Source organism: Coenobita brevimanus, chromosome 56, assembly GCF_032717465.1.
Source record: "Coenobita brevimanus isolate Jiangsu-jjx chromosome 56, ASM3271746v2, whole genome shotgun sequence".
NCBI lineage: Eukaryota > Metazoa > Arthropoda > Malacostraca > Decapoda > Coenobitidae > Coenobita > Coenobita brevimanus.
In genome coordinates, this window is record NC_137009.1 from 24,570,731 (window position 1) to 24,586,446 (window position 15,716).

Sequence of the window (15,716 nt, forward strand, 5' to 3'; positions counted from 1 at the left end):
AAGAATAGGAAGTGATTCTGGAAAGTGATGCAGAAATGTAGAAGTGAAGGCAGAAAGAAATGTGAAGGTGTGAAGAATGTAAGTGGTAGATTATTAACCCATGTGGATGAGGTAAGGACCAGATGGAAAGAATATTTTGAAAGCCTGATGAATGGGAATAGAGACATCAGAGCAGCAGGAAACATGATTGGTTTGGGGTGTGTGCAGAGAAGGAATGCAGTGCTAGGAATCGTGACACTCGCACAGGAGAAAAGCGCTGTGAAGCGGCTGAAAAATGGGAAATCAGCTGGGGTTGAAGAGGTGTATGCAGAAATGATTAATAGGATGGAGTGAAAATAGGGGCCAAAAAATCAAATCACGGATTTACTGGATTACCTACCAAAAGTTGCCAATGCTATTACTCATTAATGATATAAAATTTTATTGCAATAGGACTTAATTTTCTATCTTCTACCATCTGTTTTTTTACCAACTAGTGACACAAACGACACAAGTCCTTGGCACTTACTGTATTATACAGTATAATATACAACTATACATTGTAATATGCAATGTACAAAAGTACATGACCCAATATGTGCAGCTTAAGCCAACAAGCACAACACTTACAACAAATCTAAAAAGTTATTGCGCGATGCTGTATTCACTCTTAATGTTAAATGTTGGCATGATAACTTGAGTATGTGTTCTTGCTCAAATAAAGCCATCCCTTCCTTCATGTCCAACAACAGCTACAGCTGTTGATGCCTCTGTGACTGCCTTTACTCACCTTTCCACTGCTTGTGTATGACATGGAAAAGGTGGAATTTCAGTGGCAAGAGTTGTTTCGTTATGCACCACACTTTCCACGTCAGCATCGGAGATTGATTTTGTGATTGGAGGTTCAATCAGGACACATCGGAGATTGATTTTGTGATTGGAGGTTCAGTCAGGACACACTTCTGCCACTTATACACTACACTCCCACACACCCCATCAAGCAGTTCAGAGTCTGCTGCTGTGATGAGTGGATTTTCAATTTTTTTGGTCCTGGCCATGCCTAAACAAGCACAGCTACACCCATTATCTCGACCCAGGCAGAAAATATCATCTTTGCCCTCTCTTGCAACATACACACAACCACCAGTTTACTATCTATCTATCTATCTATAGCCCGACGCCCTAATCCCGCAAAGGGTGGCCGCAGACAAAACGCCTCCAAGTCACTCTGTCGCCCACCATTTGACTCCCCTCCCCCCAACTCACCCCCCCCTCCCTCATATACCTCTCAACTCCATCCCTCCACCTCATCCTCGGTCTACCCCTCCCTCTCCCTCCCTCCACCTCACCTACATACACCCTCTTAGTCAGTCTTTCATTCTCCATCCTCTCCACATGTCCAAACCACCTCAGTGTATTTCTCCTAATCTTTTCAACCACATCCACATCTACCCCACAACGTTCCTTCACTTCTTCATTCGTCAACCTGTCCCTCCATGTCACTCCACATGCTCCTCTCAAGTAACTCATTTCCACTGCTCTCCCTCTTGACTTGTTCCCCTCTTGCAAGGTCCACGCCTCGCTTCCATACGTCAGGGTAGGGATCACAATACCATCATGCAGTGACTTCTTAACTTCCATACTCACCTCCCTATTTCTCATCACTGCTTTCAGTGTGCCAACAACCTTCCTTCCCTGCTGTACCCTTTCACGTACTTCATCCCCCAAAGTTCCATCCTTACTCATCACACTACCCAAGTACTTGAATGCACTCACATTCTCCATATCCTCACTATCCAACCTCACTGCACACTCTGTGAATCATTCCTCTCAAACACCATAACTTTACTTTTGTTTACATTAACTTTCAGCTTCCTCCTCCTACACACTGTCCCAAATTCATTCACCAAACCTTGCAACTCCCATTCATCTTCACTCAACAATACTGTATCATCAGCAAACAGCAACACCGGAAGCTTCCAAATCTCACCCTCATTCATTAGGGCCACCCCCACATCCACTGCCCTACCTTGTACCTCCTTTACGACCCCATCCATATATATATTAAACAGCCATGGAGACATTACACACCCCTGTTTCAGTCCCACATTGAGATCAAAGAACTCACTCAGCTCACCATCCACTCGCACCGTAGCCCTAGCTCCCTCGTACATACTCTTCACAGCACTCAACAATTTCCCCTCCATTCCATATATTCTTAATACCTTCCACATACCTTGCCTATCTATTCTGTCATAAGCTTTCTCCAAGTCCATGAAGGCAGCATACACTTTCCTTCCCTTCTCTAGATACTTCTCCACTAAACATCTTAGAACAAATATCTGATCTACACACCCTTTTCCCTTCCTAAATCCCCCTTGTTCTTCTCCAACTAGCTCCTCTGTCATATGCCTAACCCTATCAATGAGTATTCTACCATATATTTTACCAGTCACACTAAGAAGGCAAATACCCCTATGGTTACCACATACTTCTCTCTCCCCTTTTCCTTTGTATAAAGGAACAATTATACCTGATTTCCAGTCCTCTGGAACCCTTCCCTCTTCCCAAGCCAATCTACACAACTTCCATATCCACTCCACAACAATCTCACCCCCATACCTAAGCATTTCACCACACACTCCATCAATTCCTGGGGCCTTTCCCAGCTTAATCTTCTTCATCGCTTCCACTACTTCCGACCTACTGATCTCTTCCTCCCTCCTCTCATCTCTTCTTCTCCCAGCCATTCCCCAACCACTTATACTCACACTGCTCTCACTCTCTACATTCAACAAATCCTCAAAGTGCTCCTTCCATCTCCTCAATTTCTCTCTCTTCTCCACCAACAATCTATTATTCCTATCTTTCACTCCCCTACTATTTCCCCTTTCACACTGCCTTACTTTCTTTACCTCCTTCCAAAACAATTTCTTACTCTCCCTCCATTTCACACTCAGATTCCTCCCAAACTCTTCATCCACTTTCTTCTTACTCTCCTTCACCAGTCTCTTAACCTCCCTTCTCCTGCTCACATATACCTCTCTCTTCTCTCTCTCATCTTCTCCCCTGCCTCTGCTCGCCAACCATTCACCATATGCCTTCTTCTTTTGTTCCACAGCTCGTTTCACCTCATCATTCCACCATGCTGTCCCTTGCACACCCTTGCATCTCCTCCTCACTCCACAAACCGCCTCACACGCTGCGCTTATCTCTTCCGTGAATATCTTACATACGTCTTCCACCCCTTCCATCTGCTCTAGCTCATACCTTCCCAATCTTTCTTCCACTATGCTCTTATACTCTGTCCTCTTCTCACTATCTTGCAATTTCTCCACTCTTCTCACAGGAGCTGCTTCCTCCTGTCTTCCCCTTCGCCTCCTCAACCACTTTCTTTGCAGCTCTACCTTGGCCATCACTAAGTGATGGTCCGAGACTCCATTCCCCCACCCTCTCCACACCCTTGCATCCAACACTTGTCTTCTCATTCGCTCATCCACACACACGTAGTCTATCATTGCCTTTCGTTCAACAAGTTCACCATCCATCCTCCTCATTACTCTCCATGTATACCGGTGGATCATCTTATGACGAAAGTAGGTGTTGGCTATTGCCAGCCCCTTACCAGCACAGATGTCCACCAAAGCACTACCATTCCCATCTACTTCCGCTGGCACACCCCACTGACCAACCATTCCATCCACTCGTACATTCCCGACTTTGCCATTCATGTCTCCAATCAACAGCACTCTCTCGCTCCTCTCAAACTTGTCCATACATGCTTCTACTCTCGCCCAAAACTCAGTTTACGATTATGAATTAATACAGGCACAAACAAAAAAGACATGATAATAAGTGAAAAATACATTATTGTCTTGGTATCTTTACCTATTTGCTCAGGTTTGTTGTAATGGTTTGGATCATTCAACGCAGTGCAACTTGTAGAAAACTGTGAAAACTTTCGGGAAGTGAACGAACATCTGGAACATGAGACAGACCTTCACATCACCCTCTCACGTGACATATCTGTCAGTTCACCACCTGCTGCTGTGGCGAGTGGATGTACGACTTTTTCGCTCGTGGCCATGCCTAAAAACACATAGTGACACCCATTATCTTGACCCAGACAGAAAATATCATCATTTTCCTCCCTTGCAAAACACAAACAACCACCCTGTTTATGAGACAACAACATATATTGTGAAAAATAACAAGGTAAAATGATAGAGAAAGGTGAATGTCTTATTACGGAAAAAATACGGTTTCCCCAGTCTGCAAACGTATTTATTTATTCATTGTCTCTGTATTCGCAATAATCAGACTTATTCGTAGCTTTGAAACTGCATTTCGATTGTATTTTTAGCCATGCATGTGGTATGGGAGCTGGAAATTGCAACTCAACTTCCATGTTGCTAATCGGATCTAACCCTTCTCTTTCGTCTCCCGTGGGAGAACCTAGCCTCGGAGGACGGGCAGTTTTCTCAGGACCGAAAATTCAACCCTTTCACAACCTTTTCCAAGCATGGGGGCAACGATAACTAAAAAATAAATCCAAACTATCATAAATATATAAACAAAGGTGAAAAACTATTTATAGTAATTTTTTTTTTCAAGCCATTCCTAACATATTAATTGAAGTCATTCGATATCATCATATATCATAATATATGCGCAACATTTCAGCACCATTCATATTGTTTTGGGGTAAAAAAAAAAAAAATTATAACACCTGCGAAGTTGCACTGCGGCAGTACCTCTCGGTGGCGGATATCAGTTAGTGATATATCTGCAACTTTTGCACTCCAATGCAAGCCACAGAATGGATCTAGGAAGCTGGAATTTCCACTGTTTGGTGCATCTGAACTTTCTCTTCAATGTGGCAAGAAAAAAAAAAAAAACGAAACTTCAGAAGATGGCTCCTGCATCGGCCTGGGATCCACAGAAAATTCCTGGCCCACAGCCATGGAGGGGTTAATGTGACCGAGATAGTTGGAGCCAGGCTCCTGTACCAGTGATATATGTTCCTCTACAGTCACTCTCTAGTGAGCTGTGCCATCAACCGTTTCGAGAGTCAGTGTTTTATCCTTTCTGCCATCATAATATACTCGTAGGGCCTGCATTTCAGCAGTAAGACTTGCTGCTTCAGCACGGATAGTTTCACGATACTTCTACCGTTCCCTTCTAACTTTGCTTCTGTCGATGACATCACTGCAGTCCTCAGATGTTATTATGCCATAGTCTTCCAAGACAGCAGATGCAGTCTCTGCCACTGGTCTATCTGAAACTGCATGTCACTCCAAAGCCCTTGCAGTATTCTCTAACCATCGTCTCTGCTGAGATGCTGCTTGGAGCTACATGCAACAGTAGAAGGGTGTAATGCTTGCAAAGTACATGCAACAGTAGAAGGGTGTAATGCTTGCAAAGTACATGCAACAGTAGAAGGGTGTAATGCTTGCAAAGTACATGCAACAGTAGAAGGGTGTAATGCTTGCAAAGTACATGCAACAGTAGAAGGGTGTAATGCTTGCAAAGTACATGCAACAGTAGAAGGGTGTAATGCTTGCAAAGTACATGCAACAGTAGAAGGGTGTAATGCTTGCAAAGTACATGCAACAGTAGCAGATAATATTTAAGTGCCACTATCTGTGCTTTCACTAGGTTCATCTGCAGAACTGCTAATGCTGCATTCGTATTTCTTTGATGCCGAAGAAATGGCCCTAGCTTCAAGGTGATAGTGGGTTGGCCTGTCTTTTTCCTTCGACTTTCTTCTCAGATGATCCTGTAACCTCTTTGTAGCTATGCTGTCCAGTGGCCCTATCATCATCTGGCGTGTGGTTCGTTGATCTTGAAGAAAGGACAGTTCAGACACTGGAATCTTGCAAGACTTCGCACACGAACATGATGAATGGTTTGAACATTTGCATGCTGCAGTGTCGAAAATCTTCCTGGTTTGCTCCTTGAATTCGGTGACTTTCTGTTCGTACTGTTTTCTTTTCGACACTGGGTATCTCACAAGTCTGAGGTATTTATCGTGGTGATTTCGTATCAGCTAAATAATGCAGGTTGATGATACACTAGGTAGTGATCCTAGGGTCCAAATTTCTCTAATTTTAACAGCCAGGACGTCAGACACCTGTGCAACAGTTGGTTCTTTTTTTAATTAGTCTTCAGTTTCAGTCTGACCCACTGATAGTCCATAAGCATGTCTTCAATGGTTGTTAACAGTGCAAGTTCATTTTATGACGATTACTGAAAATTTGGTAAGCTGGAGGTTTATTCGGATGATGCTCATCAATCCTGTCACCATGCTTCAACACTCAAGCTGCATAAGAAATGCAACAGAACATAGTAGGCTTAACAAACTAGAAGTAATATATCCATTATATAATATATACGCTTAGGTATTCATAAAACATTTGAGAAGCATGTATCTGAAACCTTATTCGCCTTTTCTTCTAATGCATTTGATGTGATTGAACATGTTCCGGCATATAAAATTAGTAATTGTGATAGAGGGCAAAAACTGTTAGTTTTAGAATGCCAAATTTTACATGCAAGATATGTGGGACAAATAACACCTTTTAGGGGGTATTACATGTCATAATTCAATTCTTCGTTCTTTCACTCCACCCTAATGATTAAGTGTATTGGAAAAAGTGGAATGAAGTGCTTGTTGGAGATATGTAATTAGGCACTGATGAGAGTAACTGTGCCATATATATATATATATATATATATATATATATATATATATATATATATGGATGGGTTGATGGGAGAAGAAAAAACAAGAGTAATGGAGAGAGGGATGATGTTGGTAATGAATTGTAATGGATGGAATATCGCAAATTTGTTGTATGCTGATGCTGCAGTACTACTTGCAATTACCGGACAAGAACTTGGTAGACTAGTGCAGACTTTTGCTGATGTCTGTGAACGTCGTGCCTTGAAAGTAAATGTAGAAAACAGTCAAGTGATGGTTATTGAGAGTAGGTGACTCCAAGTGCGATGTTACAGTGAATGGAAGGAGACTGGAAATTGTGAGAGAGTTCAGATGCCTGGGTACAGTCATAGAAGAGAGAGGAAAATGTGCAAAAGAAGTTGAAAGTAGAGTGGCACAAGGACGAAAAGTAGCTGGTGCAATGAAGATCTTGATAAGAAACAGAGGCTTGAGTGTTGCAGTTGCAAGAGGTTTACATGAAGGAGTGTAAGTGCCAACATGAACATATGGATTTGAGACTATGGTGTTGCATGAAAATGAAAAGTCAGGAGTGAGAGCAGCGGAGATGGGTCTGCGAAGGAATGTGTGTGGAGAACAGAGAGTGGATAGGATACGAAATAATGTGATAGTGGAGTGAGGAAGTCTGGATACTAGAATCGAAGAGAGTGTACTGAGATGGTATGGACAGGTAGAGAGAATGGATAACAAGAGAGATGAAAATGGTATGTCTGGGCGAATTTCAAGGAGGAAGGAGGCGAGGTAGGAGAAGGAGAAGGTGGAGGGGTATGGTGGATGAGTTTGTGAGGAAAAGAGGTTTGGAAGTCGGTGAGGCTTCGGGACTGACAAGAGATCGAGATGGTTGGATGAATATTGTGAGAAGTGCATGATCAGGGATTTGTCACCCCTTTTTAATGTGACAGTCCGGATTGACTCTATCGGACACGTTTATGTGAAGCTTCAGAATGTGGTGAATGTTTTTGGCGTATCAGATAGAGCCAGGATTCCGGGGGCTTGAATGATGAGTGAATGGATGAATGAGCCATTGGAGTGGGCAAATTTGGGCTGTCTGGACATAGCAACTTCTCACCCTATCCTAGGGTGGGAAAGGAGGTCCGGATGATGATGATGATGATGATATTTATACCATATATATATATATATATATATATATATATATATCCATCCATCATCCAATCCTACGTTGCCCCATGAGGAGCGTAGGAGCCCGGGGCTAGGCAGTTGGTCCTGACATTTAAGATGAGTGACTATATATATATATATATATATATATACATACTTACACTCTCATGCAGCGCAGTTAGTCAGTTTCTTACTCCATTGGTTATCCTATTTTCCTGCTTCATGACGTGCCCACCTCCATTTCTGTTCTTTTACAACTTCTATAATGTTTTTTATGTCAGTCTGTTCTCTCACCAAGGTTGATTTCTTTTCCTCTCTCTTAACAGTATTCCCATCATTGACATTTCTATTGCTCACTGAGAAGGGATTAGTTGATTTTCCATTGATTTTATCAGATACTAGGTACCACAACCGTACGTCATGATGGGATTATATATTCGATATATACTTTTCATTTTATACATATTGGCAAGCATCTTTTCATGATGTTTCTATGTTTACTAAAAGCTTTCCATCCAGTTGCAATGCATCTTTTCATTTCGCTATCATGATATTTCGTCAGTTTTAGTACTTACTTTAAGCAGTTGTACTCCTCGACTTCTTCAAGAATTTTTTCCCATATTCTGGTGACGCTCTTTTGTGTATCTTGATTATTCTTTACTTTTACTCCGTTTCATCATTAGCAGTACTTTGAGGCTTTCTTCACTGGGGTCATTTAACATTTCTTTCAATGTCTCTGCTGCTTTTGAGATTAAGGCAATGTCATCTACAAATATTAAGCGGTTTAGGTTTCCTTCATCTATGTTTAGTCCGCTGTTCTCCCAGTCTAGCTTTCTGAAAATACTTTCTAGGCATACTCTCAAAAATTTGGGGGATCTGTATCTCCCTGATGCACGCCATTCTTAATCTTATTTTTGTTCCCCGAAAATGTTCTTATTTTCAACTTGTTCCCTCAACGAACTAAATATTGTTATGTGTTTCACAGAGTCGAAAGCCTTTTTCCAACCAACAAAACCTAAGGACAGTTGTTTATTATATTCTATGGGTTTCTCATTTATCTGATTCACTGTGTGTAGATGATCAGTAGTCAAATACCCGCTTAGAAATCATTCCTGTTCACGAGGTTGGTTGTGGTCCAGATCTGCTGATATTCTATTCGGAAATACTTCAGTGAAGAGTCCGTACATAACTTGTAATAAGCCAATGAGCCGATAGTTACTAAGATCTTTTGAGTCGTGCTTCTTATAAAGCAAATTAATTATTGCACTGCAACATCTTTTAGGAATTTTCTTCTCTGTACACTGAGTAAATAAGTGAGCCTGGATGCCTTCTTTGGATCGAAACTGTACATTAAAAAGAAAAATATTGGTCACTGTATACTCACTCTGCCTGAGGATAGCCATGGGAAGTGGGTGAGGGACTGTGCAAGAATAGATCCCAAAACACTCATGAAGGCTTGAGAGGGCAGGGGGTGGACTGCGGCAAGAGAGCCCTGGATTTCACAGATGAGGTGGTAGAGCAGAGCACCGACAGCGACAGACACCACCACCGACAGCCACACACTTACTGCCGGTACAAGAATGAAGTCAAGCTCTTTCTGTCATTCATAACATGCATTTGACGAGATTATTCTTAACGAGGGATTATGTACCCCTTGAAGGCACGAAACATAACTGCTGATGTTTAACTCACTAACTATGCATTGTGACAAATTCTCATTATTTTCACTAACTTTGATACCGCCGTTTTATTGTTAAACACACACACACACACACACACACACACACACACACACACATATATATATATATATATATATATATATATATATATATATATATATACACACACACACACACACACACACACACACGAGGAAAAGTAAGTAAATACAATGTCGTGGCGAACAAAGGATTTTATTACTAGACGTTTCGACATTTCCTTAACGTCATGTTCAGTGGTCTAAAATGGTACAATTATTAAGATTACTTACATGTAAACATCAAAGTGCATTAAGGGTTTATACAGTTTGATATACAAGGACTCTAAGATTCTTACACCGGCATTGGAGCAGCTGTCAAGTATTTCAAAATATTCATCTTTAAGACGAGTATCATACTCGTCCTTCTGTATTAAGCTGCATAAACCCCAATATAACAATATTATATCATCCTACCCCCTAAACATTGCTTAATTTTCTTCTTTACCACTGTTGTATCTTTAAAGCACTTTGATATTTACATGTGAATATTCTTAATAATTTTATCATTTCAGATTACTAATGTTGACATTAGGGAGATATCAAAACCTCTGGTAATAAAATCCATTATGTTCGTCACGACATTGTGTTTACTCATCCTTCTGAAGATCCGGTTCCCCAAGAACTAGCCAGTATCAAGTGTTTGATATATATATATATATATATATATATATATATATATATACTGGAGAGAGAGAGAGAGAGAGAGAGAGAGAGAGAGACAGGCAGATACATAAATAGGTAGATAGATATAATAGTGTACTCCAATAAATTCAACTTCAAATTTATTCAAAGACAGTCTCAGTTTTGTATTCTAGCCCTCATAACTACAGGAACAAGAAGTGCTCGTGGGCCCTACGGGCCCCTCGCACTTGCTCCTGCGGAGGGCTCTCGTGTTTATGTGCTGTTCTAGTGTAACCTTGTCACTTGGAGTTTTTGCAGCAAACCAATATTATTGGTAGTATTTTGCAGTTTCGGGAATGGAACCCAAGTTGTCCGAACGCATGTCCGAAGTACACACACAGACACACAGCTACTGCTACAGTTTATTTTAGTTCTACCTCTGGGCAAAAAATTCTACCGAGATCCTCTGCCGGGCTCCGGGAGCAGCGTTTTCTGGTCAAAGTGTGATCGCTCATTAATTACAGTAAAATTTTTCAATCGTGATGGGACCAAGTTTTTTCACATCAGAGATTTTTTTTGCGATTTCTGTGCCAATTTTGGTGCGATTTGAATGTGTAGTTTCGGCTGCCCAAAACACACACACCACACACACACACACACACACACACACACACACACACACACACACACACACAACACACACACGGCTACTGCTTTAGTATATTAGAAAAAATATTTAATCTCTAGAACGAAATTTAATGATCGTGAACAGTCTGACAATTTTGGTAGAGGATCTATTTTCTACTCTCCACTCTACTTCATCAAAAACTGTTTCTTTCTCTCTCTCTCTCTCTCTCTCTCTCTCTCTCTATATATATATATATATATATATATATATATATATATATATATATATATATGATTAGATAGATGGATAAATAGACATAGATAAAGATCGATCCATAGATAAATCTCTCTCTCTCTCTCTACTCGTATATATAAAAGCCGCACTGTTTGTTTGTTCGTCCTTCAATCACGCCCAAACCAAGGGCCACAGACCCGCAGACCCGTATATATTTTGAATCAGGGTGCCCCAAGGATGGTTTTAAGGGGGTCAAAAATCATATCTGGATCACCTGAGGTCATCGGTAGAGTGTTCGCCTTTTTGGCCATGGCAACGCCGGGTACCCCTGCAGCCCAATTTTTGGCATGGAGACTCACATGACCTTCAGTTCGGAGGCTCTCGCAGCAGTTCTTTGAATAATGAAATTGTTGGCATGGTGGGAGAATGAATGTCCTATGTTATTGAATATAAAGGAAAAAATCATTAGAAGCTAATGTGTTCTTCTGAAACCTAATTTTCCGATGAAGGTGTTCCTGTGGCATAAAATAATCTGAATTCTGTTCACATGAATGTCAATATGGGAGATATTTACACGAAGTTGCAGCTCGAGCACTTGTGCTGTTCTCAGCTCAAACCGTTCCCACGACAAGCACTAATTCTACAGCTTGTCCATAGTTTGCATCTACATACTTTCCAGTTTAGTGATGATTTTTTTTTTTTTTTTAAGACAATACACAATTAAAGGCTAAAAGAACAAATTTTTGAGGAATTTCTCGTTTTCCGAACCCTCTCAGTCAGAAGCACAAAATGCGAGTCACCACTTTGTTTCAGAAGCTGTTTTGACATTAGACACTGCATTCCAGTACCAGAGGGGCACTCAGTGAAGCGCATCTCTCCCACAACGGCAACATAATTGCCAAACCACTCTTCGAAATGGGTTAGGTTTTCTCACGATTGTTTAGGGTTTCGCAAAAAGTGTTTTCCGTATCCAGAATCTGTAATACGATCCGGATCGGTCCCAAAAGCTAATCGATTGTTTCCTGGGACATGGGCTATTTACCCACCAAGTTAAGATTTGCATTTGACAAGATTTATGAACAAATATTCTGAAATTACAACGGGTACAGCAGAGACATACGTTTAGAATCAATGATCAAACCATGTGTGTAAAAAAAAAAAAAAATGGAAAAAATTAAGTTAGCTCTGTGTGTGTGTGTGTGTGTGTGTGTGTGTGTGTGTGTGTTTAAACTTGCGTGTCATTCCACTGGTAGTCTAAGATCGGTGGCTGGGTGGGTAGGCTGGTGGGCAGATGGGTGGGGTGGATTAATGAGTGGGTGGATGGTTGGTGTGTAGGTTAGCCAGGGTGGGTACGATGGGGAGGATGGGTGGACAGGAGAGGTTTGTAAAATGTATAGGGTGAGTAGGTTGTATGGTTTCTTGGGCAGGTCAGGTGGGTTAAGGCAATAGGGTAGGAGGGTGTGTTGGGTAGATGGATGAGGTGGCTGTGTGGAGCAGAATGGGTAGGTGAGTTGGGGTGACTGGGAGCTCATGGTGCTTAGGATTTATGGATGGAATGACTTTGTGGGTGCATGGGCAAACGGATACATTGACAGGCAGAAGACTGACTTACTACTTACCACAATGAGTGAATGGTTAAGTAAATGGGTTAGAGGGTGGGTAGATGTCGGAATAAGTGGGTCACTGGCAGGAATATGTCGTTGTGGGAATTTTGGTTTCTGAAGAAATACATACATGTGGAAACAATGGAGTAATGTGTAAAAAAGGCCCTTGGGCGAAATATACCCATGAAATAAAGCTGGTAGATGAGGGTATTTGGTGTTCGTCCAGAGAGAGGAAACCGGCAATGGGGAAAGTACAGTCCATGGTGATTATAGGTCCAAAGAGAAAATAAGTCCATGGGAGAAAATACGTCCCTTTGGGGATTCTGCTTTACTGGACTGGAAAAAATACGTCCATGGTGAAAAATAGGTTCATGAGGAACACTGGTTCATAGAGGGAAAGTAGGTTCATGAAGAAAATAAGTCTATAGGGAAAGAAAATGACATTTGGTGGAATGTAGGTCCATGGAAGGAAAAAATGATCAAAGCAGAAAAAAGACGGCCAAAGAAATTTGGTCCGTGGCGGAAAACAGGTCCATGACAAAAAACAGATCCATTTGAGAAACAAGTTTCATGTCGAAATAGTGCCATAAGAAAAAAAAAGAAAATAAAAAAGATCCAGGAGTAATAAAAAAGGTCATGGTGAGAAATAGATCCATGGGGAAAACAGATCCAATGAGGGAAAATAGGTTCATGGGGGAAAACTGGCCAAAAGATGAAAACAGTTCCATGGAGGAAACGAGTTTCATGGAGGATAATGGGTCCATGGGGGAAACGTTCATTCATATTATAAGTGACTGTGTTACTATTACGCTGGGTTAGTAATTATTGTACATTCAGGTGATAATGATCAACCCAGGAACACTCCACATATTGGAGACAATAAAGGCTGAATCTATCTCTTCCAGATAGAAAATATTCTTGCAAGTTGAGTAACATTATGTATATTGCAAGACAGTTATGAAGCTGAATGACATCGTCTTGTGATAGTAAGAATTATTTACTCGTGAATGTATATATATCTATCTGTGTATCTATCTGTCTATCTATGAAAGATGTGTTCGTTTAATAAGATACGTATTAATGGCTGGTTATTCATCACTCACATCTGAAAGGTGTTAGAAGTTTCCTCCAGGGTTCATTCGGTGAACTTTTTGCCGTAATAAAACCCATGGGCTCCATGAAATACATCTTGCTGAAGTCCACCGCTCGTGCTCGTTCCAGCATCGGACTCAGAATCAAGGAGAAGTTGGCTCGTCTGAACTCAACATCGCCCACTATGCCTGTGAAATGACCCTGATGGAGAGGAAGAATTGTGTAATGAAGAATTTGCGGTAGGTGGGAAATAATGAAATAAAACAAAATACAGTATATTTCAACACAGTGAAAAAGGCTACATACTGCTGAGTAGAGTTGGAAAACACTCACGTCATCTTTACGCACACCCCACTGGCCATCCGCTGGCATGGTTAATACGTAAGTGAAGTTCAATTTCTTAGACAACACGTCAAGGAGATATACATCAACACATGGTTTAGACTTGACGGTCAAAGATCCTTCAACTTCGTCAAATACGATGAAAGGCTTGATGTACAGTGTCACAGCCCTCATTTTCTCACCGTATAAGTTGGTCATTTGGTCTGGGAATATGTCATTAGTATTTGCTAGGCCTGTGTCTGTGGACCACTTGTTCACACTGAGGACCTGAGGGGAGCCTGAAGGGTGTAAGAGCTGGCGGATTAATACACGCCAGTAGGTCTTGTTTTTAGACTCCTGGTGGGTGAGGGCTGCCACGTTCTCCTCCTTCCCTAGACGTTGATCCAGGAGGAAATGTTCTGCGTCGGTGGCGTTTTGGGCGTGAACCAGGAAGTAACGAGTGAGCTTCTTGCTGGAGAATGGATCTGTGAGTACTGGCAGGAGGCGAGAGTCTGGAAGTCCTGTCAGCAGATAAATTACACACGAGAGTGGAGTCACTCGAAATGGATTGTTATTGACGTAGGTCAAGACTTTCCCCGATTGGTGAATGTTACATTGATCTATGATTATTTGCGAATAATATTTAGATTTCTGCAATATTCTTTCATCTCCACTAATCTTTTTACTTAATAAGCTGCCAGGGGAAAGATACGTATTAAATGTGTGTTGATTTGGTCGTAAGGACGCCAATACATTCCTGAGACCATTAGTTTTATTGCTGATCATGAAAACCCTTAGACAGTTTGGCGTGAACAGCTGAGCCAGGAGATTCGTGAGTAAAGCTATTTCCCCAGCCACAATATTCTCGGAAGGGGCCGTGCCGTAGCCTGTGCATACGAGGCCGATCAGTGTGATAATTATGACTGAAGAAAGTTGCATGCTGAGAAGGTTGACCCTGGAAAAAAACGGATGGTCTAATTAGTATCTGTAAAAACTGTAATAACGACGAGTACACATAGTAAATAATTTTGCTTGCATTCGTAGAGGAAACATGAATATACCAGCTTTGTTCATTATAAAACGCTTTACAGAAAAAACTTTCGAAATTTTAAGTGTCACAGGTTGACAGAGAGAGAGAGAGAGAGAGAGAGAGAGAGAGAAAGAGAGAGAGAGAGAAAATGCATTTTACTTTTGTTCCTCTTGTTTCATTTGTTTCCTCTGGTTTGTATGTATTCGTGTGTAAAAGACTATGATAATAATGGATCTCCTAAATACTGAAGGTAATGATGCATCTGCACATGTTGTTACAATCTGTCAAGTGGCAAAATCTGAGTTGACTGAATTCGAAGATCGTTAGTGACCTTTGGAGCTTTCATTGCAAATTTTTGTAATTTTGCATTATATCAAGAGCCCCACACCGTTAAGTAACAATTGACACACACACACACACACACACACACACACACACACACACAGTATAATGAGTATAATGGATATATATGAAGGCATTACTGATAATTAATCACAACTGTTGTAATTTTTCTCAAAAAAAAAAAAAAATAGTTTTCACCAATAGGTAAAGTTCTCTTTTTTCGTCGGGTAATTACTGGATTC